This window comes from Bufo gargarizans, chromosome 3 (genome assembly GCF_014858855.1).
Source record: "Bufo gargarizans isolate SCDJY-AF-19 chromosome 3, ASM1485885v1, whole genome shotgun sequence".
NCBI lineage: Eukaryota > Metazoa > Chordata > Amphibia > Anura > Bufonidae > Bufo > Bufo gargarizans.
In genome coordinates this window covers 335091959-335104635 of record NC_058082.1, presented here as the reverse complement: position 1 = coordinate 335104635, position 12677 = coordinate 335091959, and the positions used below count along the sequence as shown (strand labels likewise).

General features: G+C 47.9%; 1 protein-coding gene across 1 annotated transcript in view; it reads right to left on the bottom strand.

The window, feature by feature from the left end:
• The window catches only part of CAPN9 (calpain 9), a 274900-nt gene that overhangs the window by 72818 nt on the left and 189405 nt on the right, over positions 1–12677 (bottom strand). The gene's annotated exons all lie outside the window — the stretch shown is intronic.

Here is a 12677-nt window from a genome sequence, read left to right as displayed (position 1 = left end):
GACATAAGGATGGGGTGGGAGAGAGAGTGACAAGGGAGCGGGGGGGGGAATGAGAGTGACAAGGGAGGGGGGAGAGACGAGTGACAAGGTAGGGGGGGATCGAAGAGAAGTGACAAGGTAGGGGGGAGAAGAGAGTGCCAAGGTAGGGGGGAGAAGAGAGTGACAAGGTAGGGGGGAGAGAGAGAGTGACAAGGGCAGGGGGGGAGAAGAGGAGTGACACGGGAGGGGGAGGAAGAGAGTGACAAGGGAGGGGGGGAGAAGAGAGTGACAAGGGAGGGGGGAGACGAGCGTGACAAGGGAGGGGGAGAAGAGAGAGTGACAACGGAGGGGAGGGGAGAAGGAGCGTGGACAAGGAGGGGGGAGAAGAGAGTGACAAGGCGGAGGGGAGACAGAGAGTGACAAGGGGGAGGGGGAGTAGAATGAGAGTGACAAGGGGGGGGGGAAGAGAGTGACAAGGGGAGGGGGGGAGTGAATGAGAGTGACAAGGGGGGGAGAAGAGAGTGACAAGGTAGGGGGGAGAAGAGAGAGTGACAAGGGAGGGGGGAGAAGAGAGTGACAAGGGAGGGGGGAGAAGAGAGTGACAAGGGAGGGGGAGAAGAGATTGACAAGGGAGGGGGGAGAAGAGAGTGACAAGGGAGGGGGGGAGAAGAGAGTGACAAGGGAGGGGGGGAGAAGAGAGTGACAAGGGAGTCCGCAGAGCCAGACCAAGAGCCAGATTGCAGCCAGAGACCAGATCATCTAATTGTCCTGGTGGTAAGTAGACAATGCAATATGTGTATTATTTAATTGTTTAGTTATTAATACTACATTTTGCGGACCGCACATTGCCGGCACTAAGAGAATATGCCTATTCTTGTCCGCTATTGGGAACAAGAATAGGACATGTACTATTTTTTTTCAGGATCGGAATTGCGGATCCGGGTCCGCAATTCCGGATCTGATAAGGGGGGGGGGGGGCGTCAATTTTTATCTTGCATAGGGCGGCAAAAATCCTTGCACCGGCCCTGGTCAGACTTACTGACGTCACGCGCCTGATCCTCCCACTAGGCGGCGCAGGCGCGTGACATACAGTGAGTGCGTGAGCGCCGCACTGCCTGCCTGTTACCGCCCGCCCTGAGCCCCTGAGCAATGCTGATGCCTGCTGTGAGGCGAGTGATGGTCTGGGGGGGCATTAATTACAATGGGGGGGAATTAATTACAATGGGGGGAATTAATTACAATGGGGGGGGGGCATTAATTACAATGGGGGGGCCACTGTGGGAGACATGAAAATGGGGGCCACTGTTACTGTGGGGGACATTAAGTTTAATAAGGATCACTATGGACATTATTTAGAATGGAGGCTGCTGTTGGTGTCATTACTCATTATAACTGTATAATGTCTGATAGGCCTAGTCCTGAGCTGAGTTATATTACTCTGCCCATGCCCTGTATAATAATGTACCCATCCCTGATACCCCTTAGTTATATTACCCCGCTGGAGTAATATAACTAAGGGGTATCAGGATACATTATTATACAGGGCAGGGTAATATAACTCAGGACTAGGCCTATCAGACATTATACAGTTATAATGACATCCACAGCAGCCTCCATTCTAAATAATGTCCATAGTGATCCTTATTAAAAATAATGTCCCCCCACAGGCAGGCAGTGCGGGCGGTGGCGCTCACTCACTGTACCTCACGCACTGCGTGACATACAGTGAGTGAGGTGAGCACCGCCGCCCGCACTACCTGCCTGTCTGTTACCGCCCGCCCGGAGCAGTGCTGAGAAAGAAGCCTGCTGTGAGTGAGAGCCTGAGTCTATGGGACAGTGGGTCACTGTGACCGTCCGTGCAATGTGGTTCCACATTTTTTACAATAGGGAGACACTTATTTCATCGAGCAGTTGTGAGGGGGGGGGGGGGTAGTTTTTTTGACACTCGCCCTGAGAGAAATTTTACCTAGAAACTGCACTGCCTATGCAGAGCAGGGGTTTGTATACTGCAAAAATAGTAAAATGTCACCTGAGAACGTAACATTTGATTTTTTGCAATTTAGGTCCCTGTCATCTATGCAGAGCAGGGGTTTATTCACGGCAAAAATAACAAAATGTCACCCAAGAATGTAATAGACGCTTTTGCACCCTGCTCCCTCTTTTGCTGTGCTTGTGCCTCTGTGTGACCACCACCTCTTCCTCCAAACTGCACACGTCACTCGCATGACCTTGATTCCATGTGGGGTCTAGTACCTCATCAACCTCCACATTCATCTTCCACCCACTCTTTACCCCTGCCCTCCTTGACGGTCTGCACACTGCAGAAAGCCGCAGCAGTTGGGACCTGTGTTTCCTCATCATCAGAGATGTGCTACGGTGGTCTTCCCATGTCCTCATCCTGAAATATAAGTGGTTGGGCATCGGTGCACTCAATCTCTTCAACTTCTGGTGCAGGGCTATGTGGATGGCCCATGGAAACCCTGCCAGCAGAGTCATCAAAAAGCATAAGAGACTGGTGCATGACTTGGGACTCAGACTGCTTGCCTGATTTGCAAGGCGGTAAGTTGAAAGACAGATGGCCATGAGCTGTAGGTGCCAACTCTGATCTTTCAGCAAGAGAATGGGTGAGAGACAATGTGAAGGAACTGGAGGCACTGTCAGCCACCCAACCTACTATTGTCTGTACTTGTTCTGGCCTCACCATTTGTACTGTCCTAAATGCAGTGTAGGCCGCAAATGTACTTTCTAGCGCAAAAGATGAGCATTTGTCACCCAACAATGTAACAGATGAATTAGTGAAATGTATTTCCTTGTCCACTAGGTAGAGCAGGGGTATATGACAGCCAAAAATTGGTGAATGTCACCCAACAATGTAACAGACAAATTAGTGAAATGTATTTCCCTGTCCACAATGTAGAGCAGGGGTATATCACAGCCAAAAATTGTTTAATGTCACCCAACAATGTAACAGACGAATAAATTAAATGTATTTCCCTGTCCACTAGGTAGAGCAGGGGTATATCACAGCCGAAAATTTGGGATATGTCACCCAACAATGTATCAGACAAATTAGTGAAATGACTTAAAATAACATAAAATACGTAAAAAAAAAGGTGGAGGTCCATATGGAGTAGGAGGTTGAGGAGGTGGTGGACATAGCAGTGTAGGTGTAAGTGGCGGTGGATGAGGAGGAGGTAGCCAACACTGATTTTTGGTTTTAATATTTTTTCTTTTTGGTTTAAATTAGGGTACACCCCAAAACATTGGGAAATATAAAAAATAAAACAATGAGAAAGTGCGCTGGAGTATAACCATGGCTGGGTAAGGCCGGTATAAATGTCTATTTTGCACAAGGTACAGACAAGTCCTGTGGGATCCATGCCTGGTTCATTTTAATGAACGTGAGCTTGTCCACATTGGCTGTGTACAGACGGCTGCGCTTGTCTGTGATGACGCCCCCATGCCGTGCTAAACACATGTTCAGACAATACACTGGCTGCAGGGCAGACCAGCACCTCCAAGGCGTAAAGCGCAAGCTCAGGTCATGTGCCCAATTTGGAGACTGAGAAGTTGAAGGGGGTAGATCCATCATTCAGTACGTGTAGGCGTGTGGCACAGATACTGCTCCACCATGTTGCTGAAATGCTGCCCCCTGTTAAGACGTTCCATATCAGCTGGTGGTGCTAGTTGTTGTGGCGTGTTGACAAAGCTTTTCCACATTTTGGCCATGCTAACCCTGCCTTCTGAGGTGCTGGCGGTGGCGACCTCTTCCTCTGCCTTCACCTTGTGCTTCCACTGTGCCCCCGCTATCAGGTGGGAATGCCATCAGCAGCGCATCTACCAGCGTGCGCTTGTACTCGCACATCTTATGATCACACTCCAGTGACGGAATTTAGGACGGTACGCTGTCATGCAACAGGGATCCGGCAGTGTGGCCATCCAGTAATCAGCACAAGTTAGAATGCGGTTGTTGCTGTGTGCCAGGCTGCCCAGAGGCAACGACAAACTGTCCTCTGGGGAAGGTGTATCTGTGTCCTCTGTATCCCCCCAGCCACGCACCAGTGAAGGCCATGAGCTGGTTTGGTGCCACTCTTATGTGAACACGGTTCCTTCTCCTCCATCTCATCCTCCACCTCGTCATCCTCCAGATCTATGCCCTGGCTGGACAATTGTGTACCTGGCGTATATTGGTGCAGGAACCCACCCTCGGAGCCACTTGAGAATGACTGGCCTGAAACCCTTGTAAATGATCCCTCTTCCTCCTCCTGTGCCACATCCTCTTCCATCATCGTCTGAAGCATTTTTTCAAGGAGGCATAGAAGTGGGATAGTAACGCTGAGAACAGCGTCATCGGCATTGGCCATGTTGGTGGAGTACTCGAAACAGCGCAACAAGGAACACAGGTCTCGCATGGAGGCCCACTCATTGGTGGTGAAGTGGTGCTGTTCCGCAAAGCGACTCACCCATGTGTGCTGCAGCTGAAACTCCACTATTGCCTGCTACTGCTCGCACAGTCTGGCCAGCATGTGCAAGGTGGAGTTAAACCTTGTGGGCACGTCGCATATGAGGCAGTGAGCGGGAAGGCCGAAGTTACGCTGCAGCGCCGACAGGCGAGCAGCAGCAGTGTAAGAACTCCGAAAGCGCGCACAGACGGCCCGCACTTTATGCAGCAGCACTGACATATCGGGGTAATTTTTAAGAAATCTGTGCACCACCAAATTCAGCACATGCGCCAGGCAAGGGATGTGCATCAAACCGTCTAGTCCCAGAGCTGCTATGAGATTTTGCCCATTATCGCACACCACCAGGCCGGGCTTGAGGCCCACTGGCACCAACCACTCATCTGTCTGTTGTTCAAGGCCCGTCCATATCTCCTGCGCGGTGTAGGGTTTGTCCCCAAAACAGATATGTTTTAAAACTTCCTGCTGTCGTTTACCATTGGCTGTGCTGAAGTTGGTGGTGAAGGTGTTACGCTGACCGGATGAAGAGCCAGTAGAGGATGAGGAACAGAATCTAACAGATGGATTTAATTGGATTGTACTTTACAGAAAATAATTGAATATGTCCCCCCCTGGGTCCCTGAACTCACAAAAGGATTCCCTATATTATTTTCCCTTCCCCTGGTGCCTATGCAGTGCAGGTGCACTTAAAAAACGGGTATATGTTGCCCATTGAACTAAAAGAACAGGATTAAGTTATTGTCCCTGGCACATATGCAGTGCTGGTGCAGTGAACTTGCACAAAATTGCCGCCGACACCCAACTAACTAACAGATGGATAAAACTTTTTTTTGTGTCACTGGTCTCAGGGCAGGTTATAAAAATGTTGCATTGCACGCACACAAAAATTAAATAAATAAATAAATAAATAAAAATCGCTGTAGATCGCAGAGATAACAACAAGTTTTGATAATAGATAGATTCTTTACTATTCTTTTCCTCCCAGCAGCAGCATCCTATCCTTACACTAGTAAGAGCAGAGTGACATGCAGCGCTACCTGACTCCAGCTTATATAGACGCTGGGTCACATGCTGCACTGGCCAATCACAGCCATGCCTGTGATGGCTTCTAAGGGCACATGAGTTAAACGCTTGTTGCGTTTAACTTTAGCCTCTATTCCTGAAAAAGTTTGTGACAGGATTTGAACTCACACTCACAGCTTCTGCATCACAGCCTCGAACTTAACCCACTACACTATATAGCTGCATAGCCAATCACTTATTTAAAAAAAAATATATATATGAGACTTCTACTGTATAGGAATACTTACTAGTAGTAAGTATTCCTTTACAGTAGAAGTGTCTTTTTAAAAAAACTAAAAACAGTAACTGGCTATGCAGCTATTATAGCTGAGTAGTTAAGTGCCTTGCCTCTAATACAGAAGGTCTTGAGTTTGAATCCCAGCAGAAACTTAAAAGCTAAATTAGATTTAAATACGCTGGGGTGTCACCAAGCACTGACTCCATATATGGACATAGCTATATATGGAGTCAGAGCAGGGACTCATAAGCCGAACTAGAGTCCCGACACCCTCTCCTCTTCAGAGTAGGTGTTGCCTGGGGTTCTTCCATTTACTTTTATTGTGCTCGGTAGAACACCCGAGCATCACAAAGTGTTCTACTCGAGCACTCAAGCACTTTGGTGCTCGCTTAACACTACTAAGCTCCACTATACAGCGAGGACGAGTTACTAAAAGACAGTCAGCAGCTACTGCCCAGCCACAATCTGTTGGAGACATCCGCTGCTTCCTCTACTAGGCGGGCAAGTAGTGATTAGGAGAGTGGCATAATAGCTGGTGTTGTGAGCGGTCAGACTCCTGGCTCAGAGATCGCTGAGGAGGACATCAGTGACTTGCAGACAGTACTCTATAATGATGTAGCTGATCGCAATTGGGAGCCGGGTGACGAAAGTCCTTCATCATCAGGGTGGCAGCTTTTGAGTGAGGCAGCGGTGGAGCCAGCAAGTCTGTATCGTGGCATGGAGTCAGCAGGGTGGCAGCAGTGGGAGGTTGGGAGCCTACCTGCCCGGAAAGTAGTGGTGCAGGGGTTCACCGAGGCAGCAGTGGTAGCAGTCAGTGCAGAGTGTTGGGGGTAAAATCACCTACTCGGTGGTGTGGCAGTTTTTTTGATAAGCTGCTGGAGGAGGTGAACATGGCCATTTGCCGAATCAGTGGGCAGAAGGTGAAGCGTGGCCAGGGTGCCAATGTTGGCACCACAGCCCCGCTTCAACATATGCAGTGTCACCATAAAGTGGCCTGGAAGAACCGTGGCTTCAAGTGGTGGTCCAGCCTGCCGCTGCATCACGCAGTGGCACGCACCCGGTTTCAGGCAGTCAAGGCTCCACCACCTCAGCTGAAGGGAGCTGTCTGTCCTTCCCATCATCTACCGGTCCTGATGCTTCTGCTCCTTGCCCTCCTACACCTCGTCAGTCATTCCTTCAGCAATCGATCAGCAAGCGAAGGCCAAGAGACAACAGTATGCGTGCACTCATCCAACGGTGCAGAAGCTGAACATGCTCCTGGCCAAGTTGCTGGTGCTGCAGTCCTTCCCTTTCCAAGTTGTGGACTCTGCACCTTTAAAAAAAAACTGATGGCTTGTGCCAAGCCGAGGTGGAGAGTCCCAAGCCATCATTTCTTTGCCAAAAAGGCAGTACCAGCCCAGCACAAATATGTAGAATAGAAGGTGGGCCAGTTCTTGAGCCTGTCGGTGTCTGCCAAAGAGCATGGCAGCGCAGATGTGTGGAGCTGTATCTACGGTCAAGTACCGTAGTTATGTGCTTTACTGCCCACTGTGTAAATGTGGTTCCTGCCCATTCAAACCAGCAACTTGGCCAGGTGACGCCGCTTCCTCCTCCACGTTCTAACACCTTTGGTCCTGCGACAACGTCCGCCTCTGCCTTCTCATCCTCCACCAGGTCCTGAGCCTCCACTGCAGGGACAATTCACAGTGCTCCTCCAGCATACTACATGTGCAGGGCATGGTGGTGTCCCACTGTTCTATACCTCTTTTGCCTGGGCAAACAGAGTCACACAGGGGAGGAACTGCTCTGTGTCCTTCTTCAATGAATCCTTGCTTTCTCAGCGACAACTCAAATTCGGAACCATGGTGACCGACAAAGGAAAGAACATGGTGTCCGTGCTGCGTCAAGGAGGGCTGAGCCATGCAACCTGCATGGTGCGTGTGTTCAATCTGGTTGTCAAGCGGTTTCTGAAGTCTTCCACCCATCTGTAAGACATCCTAAAAATGGGCAGGAAACTTTGCATGCACTTCAGCCACTCGTACACCACCAAACACACCCTCCTTGAGCTGCAGCGGCAGAACGGCATCCCCAAACATAGGCTGATATGCGATGTTTCCATTAGTTGGAATTCCACCCTCCATATGTTGGACCAACTATACGAACAGAGAAAGGACATGAATGAGTTCTTGATGATCCAAACGGACAGGAGTACTCCCCTGTTTAACTTTGATGTAAGCAAGTGGCAGCTCATGCGTAACACCTGCCATTTGTTCAGGCCCTTTGTGGATGCAACATTATTTGTCAGTCTCCAGGACTACGGTATGAACAACGTCCTTCCACTGCTTCATATCCTGGAACAGATGCTGGTGCATCTGGCTATTCAGGGGACTTGAGACGTGGAGACTACATCTCACAACCACAGGAGCCCTGTGGGGGCTGAACTGGAGGAGGAGGAGAAGAACATTGGAGCACAAGAAATGTGCAGCGAAATGGGTGGTTTTTCTACACAGATGACAGGAGAGGAGGAGCAGGAGCAGCGAAAGGAGCAAGAGGGAGATGAGGAAGACCAGGTAGATGACCCAGACACACCATGGCAGTATTCAGTGGAGATGGAGGCAGGGAGTTCCTCTGAGTCATTTGTGCAAATGGCCCGCTGCATCCTCACTTGCTTGGGTAGTTACAGTCGAATTGTCACCTTGTTGGACCCTTGCTGCCGGTCCAAAAAGGGGGCCTTTTGTAAACCCACTGAGAGGGAGGACAAACTGAATTAATATAGAGACATCCTATGCAGTCAGTTGGCCGCTGCCTATCTGTGCCATCGCCCATCCTCTCGCAGGTCTGACCGGTGGTCTCTCTGCGCTCTCGTTCCTCTTCCATGGCTGCAGTGGCGGGGTGGGGGAGGGTAGGAGCATTTCCAGCTACATCAGCAGCAGCTTGAGTTTAGAGTTGATAATATGCAGCTTTCTTAACTCGCCTACTGAAAAAACTACTCACCAGCAGTAGCAGCAGATAGACCTGGTGCAGAACCTGAACCAGCAGGTGGTGGCATACTTGGACAACACCCCAAATTGAAGATCCACTGGATGACTGGGCAGCCAAACTGGATTTGTGGACGCAACTGGCCGAGTTTGCCCCGGAAAATCTATCCTGCCCAGCCAGTAGTGTGGCATCAGAGTGAGTGTTTAGTGTGGCGGGAGCCATAGTTACCCCAAGGAGAACTTGCCTGTCCACCCAAAATGTGGAAAGATTGACCTTTGTGAAGATGAATCAGGCGTGAATCAGCCAGGATTTCCACCCACCAATGCCTGATGCATCAAATTAGATCATCCATGCTACCTCACCCAAACGTTGACAAAAGAGACCGGTTTCTTATGGCTACTATTCTGATGCTGCTACACGCCTGATGCCACACATCTGATGCCAAGTGCTACTTCTCACACCCACCATCGTCAGCGGGTACTGTTATTGCCACCCACCTCCCCACTCTATCACCGGGTCACTCTTTGGTCTCCTGATGCTGCTGCCACCTCACCACTAGTGTTGAGTGCGAATATTCGAATCGCAAATTTTAAATCGTGAATATCGCCACTTCAAGAATTCGCTAATATTTAGAATATAGTGCTATATATTCGTATTCTCGAATAGCCATGATCGCAAATATTCTCATCGTGAATTTTTCACGAATTTATTGTGAATTTATTGCGAAAACCAGCACTTAGCAACATCCCTAGCAACCAATAGGAAAGTTGCCTACCACTTAGTGTTGATCGCGAATTTTTAACGCGAATATATTACATTGCCGATTTTTGCAATCAAGAAAATAATGACTGGAGATCACGAATTCTCAAATTTGCAAATTTATGGAGAATATTAGGCCAAAGAGTTTGTGAAATATTGCGAATTCGAATATTGCCTATGCTGCTCATCTCTACTCACCACTTAAGTCTCCTCATGCTGCTGCTGCCACCTCCACACTCTGTCATTGTGCCACTTTGTGGCCTCCTCATGCTGCTGCCACCTCCACACTATGTCACCCTGCCACTCTGTAACCGCCTCGTGCTGCTGCTAACTCAACACTATGTCACCTTGCCACTCTGTGGCCTCCTCATGCTGCTGCTGCCACCTCCACACTATGTCATTGTGCCACTTTGTGGCCTCCTCATGCTGCTGCCACCTCCACACTATGTCACCTTGCCACTCTTTGACCTCCTCATGCTGCTGCTAACTCAACACTATGTCACCTTGCCACTCTGTGGCCTCCTCATGCTGCTGCTGCCACCTCCACACTATATCACCTTGTCAATCTGTGGCCTCCTCATGCTGTTTCTGCTGCCACCTCCACACTATGTCACCTTGCCACTCTGTGGTCTCCTCATGCTGCTGCTAAATCAACACTATGTCACTGGGCCACTCTGTGGCCTCCTCATGCTGCTGCCACCTCCACACTATGTCACCTTGCCACTCTTTGACCTCCTCGTGCTGCTGCAACCTCCACACTATGTCACCCTGCCACTCTGTAATCTCGTCGTGCTGCTGCTAACTCAACACTTTGTCACCTTGCTACTCTGTGGCCTCCTCATGCTGCTGCTGCCACCTCCACACTATGTCATTGTGCCACTTTGTGGCCTCCTCATGCTGCTGCCACCTCCACACTAAGTCACCTTGCCACTCTTTGACCTCCTCGTGCTGCTGCTAACTCAACACTATGTCACCTTGCCACTCTGTGGCCTCCGCATGCTGCTGCCACCTCCACACTATATCACCTTGTCAATCTGTGGCCTCCTTATGCTGCTTCTGCTGCCACCTCCACACTATGTCACCTTGCCACTCTGTGGTCTCCTCATGCTGCTGCTAAATCAACACTATGTCGCTGGGCCACTCTATGGCCTCCTCATACTGCTACCACCTCCACACTATGTCACCTTGCCATTCTTTGACCTCCTCATGCTGCTGCTAACTCAACACCATGTCACATTGCCACTCTGTGGCCTCCTCATGCTGCTGCTGTCATTTGGCCACTCTGAACTTCCCAAGCTGTTCTCGCACCTTCCTCAATCCATGACTGGGCCACTATTTTGCCTTTTTGGCCTGGTTGACATCATCATTTATTTGTCCTTTATTCTGATCTGTCAGAAGGAAGGAAAAATGAGACTCACAATGGATCCTGTCTGTGTAGCAGCTGTAAGTCCTGTATGGTCCCATCAGAATTGGCTTATGATTTTATAGCCAAAAGCAGGAGTGGGTACAAAACACAGAAGACATGCAAATTTTCAATTTACGTGTCATCTCTGTTTTGGATGCACTCCTTTTTTTTGGGGGGGGGGGGGGGCTTTAGCAATACTGATAGATTACTGACCAAATGCTGACCAAGTAAAGGCGGATACTCAACAGACAGCATCATCTTTTTGGGGGTTATTGTTCTGATGGATCAGAGGAAGGGAAAAATAATCAGTGACGTCAACACAAACTTACTGCTGACACCCTCTCCACTTTGTCAGGGGGGGCTCTACTTGTATAAATGTTTAAAAGAAGAGGTTCTGTAGAACTCTATGTGGAATCAGCTAACAACGGTGTAAAAAGGAGTGCACTCTTTCACACTACAGTAGGATCTTGGACCTCTGCACTGTTCTTTATACCTCTCGCTGACATCGACCTGTAAGGCTGGGTTCACACTTGAGTTATTTGGTCAGTTTTGGCCCCATAATAGCCCAAATGTCAAGTCAAGTGTTCAGTGATTCTAAGAGCGACGCCTGTCATGTGCGTGTCATACTAACTCAGTATTGTTTCACTACCACAGCAGACACAGCGTGTTACTGCAGGGCACAGTGTTCTACACCACTATACAGACTCTCTACAGTAAGAAAATAGCAGTTTTTTAAACGTGATTCGCCACGGACAAATTCAGATCAGATCTTTTCGGAAAATTCAGCCGAATCGAATTTTTGAGAAATTCGCTCATCTCTAATCATATTACTCAAGATCTGTAAAACAATGCATTCCCAAAGCGGCTAAACATTTCATAGATGTATTTAAAGGCTATGAACACCTTTGGAATGAAAAATTATTCGTACCTACTGTATGTTAGTGCTAACTAGTGTTGAGCGCAAATATTCTAATCGCTAATTTTTATTGCAATGTTATATCTTCGTAATTGCGAATATTCTAGATTTTTTTTCCTGATGCTATGCTATCTTCCATATCTTTTTTTTTTATAGTTACTATTTTACCTATCATTAATAAATTTTTATTAGAAGTGTTTTTTAGCCTATCATTAATACATTTTCAATTTTCACTTTTCTAATTGTCCTAATATTATATTCAATAACCTTTCTATACTTTTGTCATGTAAACTCATTTGCATAAACTTGAATAAGGGAAAGACATGCAAATAGTGTTTCAGCTGAAAAACAAGGCAGATTCTGCTAATTTGCATGTCTTTCCCATATTCAAGTTTATGCAAATTAGTTTACATGACAAAACAGTGTAGAAATGTTATTGATTATTGTAGGATAATTAGAAAACTGACATTTTTTATGCAGCCCTCCTAAGCAGTGGGAGAAGAGTTGGCATCCCCCAAAACATTTTGAATTTTTGCCACCCTAATGATAATGATCTAGGTACACAGGTCCCCCCAAGCTATCCAACTTAAATCAACTTTGAGGCTTACTGGCTCTCAGTCAGATGAGAGCTGGATTTAAATGTCTCATTTTGCACAAGGCTGCCATTGTAAGATATGCTGACTGTACCTGTCTTAAGGATAGGTTATTGGTAAGCACATACCTGACTTTTGGCATACAGCCTTTGTGTAATTGTCTATTATATGTTATAGGTAATGAAATTGCAATATGCATATATTGCAATACAGATTTTCGCAATCATGAATTCTCGAATTTTCGAATATGTGGCCAAAAATTAGCAAAATATTGCAAATTCAAATATTGACTATGCTGCTCATCACT